This window comes from Tarenaya hassleriana, unplaced genomic scaffold (assembly GCF_000463585.1).
Source record: "Tarenaya hassleriana unplaced genomic scaffold, ASM46358v1 Cleome325, whole genome shotgun sequence".
NCBI classification, from domain to species: Eukaryota; Viridiplantae; Streptophyta; class Magnoliopsida; order Brassicales; family Cleomaceae; genus Tarenaya; species Tarenaya hassleriana.
This window is the reverse complement of record NW_010966418.1, coordinates 46398-50696: the sequence shown is the minus strand read 5'-3', so window position 1 is coordinate 50696 and position 4299 is coordinate 46398.

Genomic DNA, 4299 nt, shown 5'->3' with positions numbered 1-4299 from the left:
GCATCGAGTCCTCTCGTATCTGCCGACGTTGACTCCCACTCGTCTAGCAATTCGGGTGATCATACCTCCGACGAACACTTCGACTCCAGAGTCTGCCTGCTGGATCGAGTATAGGTGGAATGCTACTCGGGATGCTAGATCAACACGAGACATTCCCCAGTCGGACCCATCGTAAAGTGGACTCAGGGCCTGTCGGATGAACTGTAGCTCCGTCTGGGATACTGACCCTGGATCTTTCCTAGCAAACAGTGTGTTAGCTAGGATCATATGAAAATACCTGACTGCAGGGTGCCAGATCCAAGTAGACTTCAGACGACTGGCTATGTAGTCGCGGGATCCTATCTTTGACCAGAACTGTCGTAGTGTGGATCCGCTCACGGATGGAAGCTCGGCCGTCTCCCTGGGAGTAACCCCGAGGATCTCAGAAAACTGAGCCATGGTGAGGTGGTATGGACGCCCGGCTATCCAGAAGGCCATGTAAGCTCTGTGGGTGTCACTCATAAAACTTTCTGATTTGGTAAAAATCACAAATCTCACTCTTAACCCAAAAAATTTTCGCAAATCCGGAATAAATATTTGTAAATCTTGGCGAAATAAGTATGAATCGTCCATAAGCTGCAAAATATAAGTTAGGGGACACATACCGTACGGATTTAGACTGCAAAATCGGTGGAGGCGACTCGGGGTGACAGAGTCCGAGTGAGGGGTGCTTTTTCGCGGAAAAAGGGGAAAATGTGGAAGAAAACGGCGGAGTGGAATAAGTAGGGTTTCGAAACTCTGACTCGAACCGAGTCAACTCTTGACTCGGTCGAGTCAGTTTACCTTATGCCGATTCTCCTTCGCGAATTGACTCGGTCGAGTCAACACTTGACTCGGTCGAGTCAGAATTCTGAACTCCGTTTCTGCGCTCAATGACCTGCGAATCAAGTTCTATATCCCTGTACCCAAGGGAAAACACCATGTAGGCTCCCAAATCCAAAAAGAAAAGTCTAAAACCCAAATAACATCTCAAAAAACAAAACAAAAGCCTCGGGTTGCCTCCCGAGAAGCGCTTCTTTATGGTCATTAGCTAGACCGTGCGTGAACTCAGACTGATGGTGGTATTGTGAGAGGAGGAACGCCTCTCTCACCTGCACGGTCGGCCGGGTTATACAGCTTCAGACGCTGTGCATTTACCTTGAACGTACCACCCGTGCCGTTATACAGCTCAATTGCGCCGTGGTCGTAAACTCGATGGATCTTGAATGGACCGGACCACTTAGACTTCAGCTTACCTGGAAACAATCGCAAACGAGAGTTGAAGAGAAGGACAAGATCACCTGAGTGAAATGTTCGCGGAATGATGTGTCGATCGTGCCATTTCTTCGCTCTCTCCTTGTAGATTTTCGCGTTCTCATACGCGTCAAGTCTGATTTCTTCGAGAGCACGCGTTTCTCTGCAGCGGTCTTCATGTCATAGTTGAGCGCCTTGATTGCCCAATACGCTTTGTGCTCGAGCTCAACCGGTAGATGACATGCTTTTCCGTAGACAAGTTGGAACGGTGTCATACCAATCGGCGTTTTGAAGGCCGTTCGGTAAGCCCATACTGTATCGTCTAGCTTCTGTGGTCAATCCTTCCGTGATTTAGCGACAGTCTTCTCCAGAATGGACTTGATCTCCCGGTTAGAAATCTCCACCTGTCCACTAGTCTGAGGATGATATGGAGTAGCAATTCGATGATGAACCCCGTACTTCTTCAGTAGTGTCTCGATGATCCGGTTGACAAAGTGTGCGCCGCCATCGCTAATCACAACACAAGGAACACCAAAACGTGGAAAAATAATCTGTCTAAATAGCCTAACCACAGTCTTAGCATCATTCGTCGCGCTAGCCAATACCTCTACCCACTTAGTCACATAATCAACCGCAATTAAGATATACACGTTCCCACAAGATGATGGGAAAGGTCCCATAAAGTCTATGCCCCAAACATCAAAAGGTTCCACTTCTAGAATATAATTCTGAGGCGTCTCATGGCGTCTAGAAATGTTACCTGTGCGCTGGCAAGAATCACATGAGGCGACATACCTATGGACATCCTTGAACATCGTAGGCCAATAGAATCCCACTTGTAGAATCTTTGTTGTGGTCTTCGAAGCGGCAAAATGACCTGCATAATCAGAAGAGTGGCAATGGAAAATTACCTGTTGCACTTCTTCCTCGGGAATACATCGTCTGAACATCCCATCGGTACCACGCTTGAACAAGAACGGATCATCCCAAAAATAATCCCGTACGTCATGGAGGAACTTCTTCCTTCCATTATAGTTAAGTTCGGACGGGATCACTTGAGAGACCAGATAGTTCACGTAGTCTGCGTACCATGGGTCTTCGTGTCGGGCAGTGACTGCCATAATCTGTTCCTCTCGCAAAGAATCATCGATCGGGAGAGGATCGGGTATCGCAAGGCATGAAAGGTGGTCTGCAACTGTGTTCTCCGTGCCTTTGTGATCCCGAATCTCGATGTCAAACTCTTGTATGAGTAGCATCCATCGAATCAGTCGAGGTTTGGCATCTTTCTTCGTCAGCAAGTACTTCAAAGCCGCGTGGTCTGAGTATATGATTACCTTCCGCCCCACCAAGTACGACCTGAACTTCTCAAAAGCAAACACCACAGCAAGTAACTCTTTCTCAGTAGTAGTGTAATTTACCTGCGCATCATCAAGAGTCCGACTTGCATAGTAGATGGCGTGGTGTTTGTGATCCTTTTTCTGCCCCAGCACTGCTCTAACCGCATAATCGCTAGCATCGCACATCAGCTCAAACGACATAGTCCAATCGAGGGGCTGTATGATCGGTGGTGAGATCAGAGCTGCCTTCAAAGTCTGGAAGGCCTTCGAGCACTCTGAAGTGAACTGGAATGGTACATCTTTCGCCAACAGCTCGGTAAGTGGTCTAGAGATTTTGGAGACGTCTTTGATGAACCGCCGATAAAATCCCGCATGTCCTAGAAAACTGCGGATGCCTTTGACGTTCACGGGCGGTGGAAGCTTCTCAATAACCTCTATCTTCGCCCTGTCTACCTCGATTCCCCTAGAAGACACCTTATGTCCTAAAACAATCCCTTCTTGCACCATGAAGTGACACTTCTCCCAGTTGAGGACTAAGTTGGCCACTGCACACCTGTCTAAAACTCAATGCAAATTGGCCAAACAAACGTCAAATGAGGATCCATGGACAGAGAAATCGTCCATGAACACCTCCATAATATCCTCAATCACATCAGAAAATATAGCAGTCATGCATCTCTGAAAAGTGGCAGGGGGGTTACATAAACAAAAGTCATGCATCTCTGAAAAGTGGCAGGTGCATTACATAATCCAAAGGGCATACGACGATAAGCAAACGTGCCATAAGGACAAGTAAAAGTGGTCTTCTCCTGCTCGCTCGGGTGAATGGAGATCTGAAAGAATCCCGAGTAACCGTCTAAAAAACAAAAGTACGAGTGGAGTGCAAGTCTCTCTAACATCTGATCAATAAAAGGCAAAGGAAAATGATCCTTACGGGTGTTGGAGTTCAACTTACGATAGTCGATGCACATCCTCCATCCCGTGACCGTCCGCGTAGGAATAAGCTCGTTCTTCTCGTTCTGGATCACAGTCATGCCTCCCTTCTTGGGTACAACCTGCACAGGACTCACCCACGTACTATCCGAAATAGGGTATATAATACCCGCATCTAACAGCTTCATCACCTCTTTCCTAACAACCTCTTTCATCGTCGGATTCAATCTACGCTGATGTTCAACGGAGGATTTCGACTCATCATCTAAGTGAATACGATGCATGCATAACGAAGGGTTAAGTCCCTTAATATCATCCAAAGTATATCCAAGAACACTCCTATAACGTCTAAGCAAATCACTCAACTGTTCTACCTAGGGTTCCAGCAACGCAACATTCACTATAATTGGATAAGTCGAGTTAGGTCCAAGGAAAACATACCTGAGCCCTTTGGGTAAGGGCTTCATCTCCACCTTCGGGGCGTTCTCTAAACTCCAATCAGCTTTACTCAGCGTCCCCGTGCTAAGTGGTGGCTCTCTGGGCTCTAGAACGTCTTTAATAGTCGTCGTGGAGGGTTCTGAGACGTTCCGGGTTGGCTCGGTGTTGGTGGTGGGGCTCAGAGAACTGACTCGGTCCGATTCAGAACGAAGGAAGGGCGAGTCAACACTTGACTCGGTCGAGTTAGAACTCTGCGACACCGAGTCTGAAGCTAACAAAGTTTCGGAGTGGTCCAACGATCTGACTCTGTCCGAGTCAT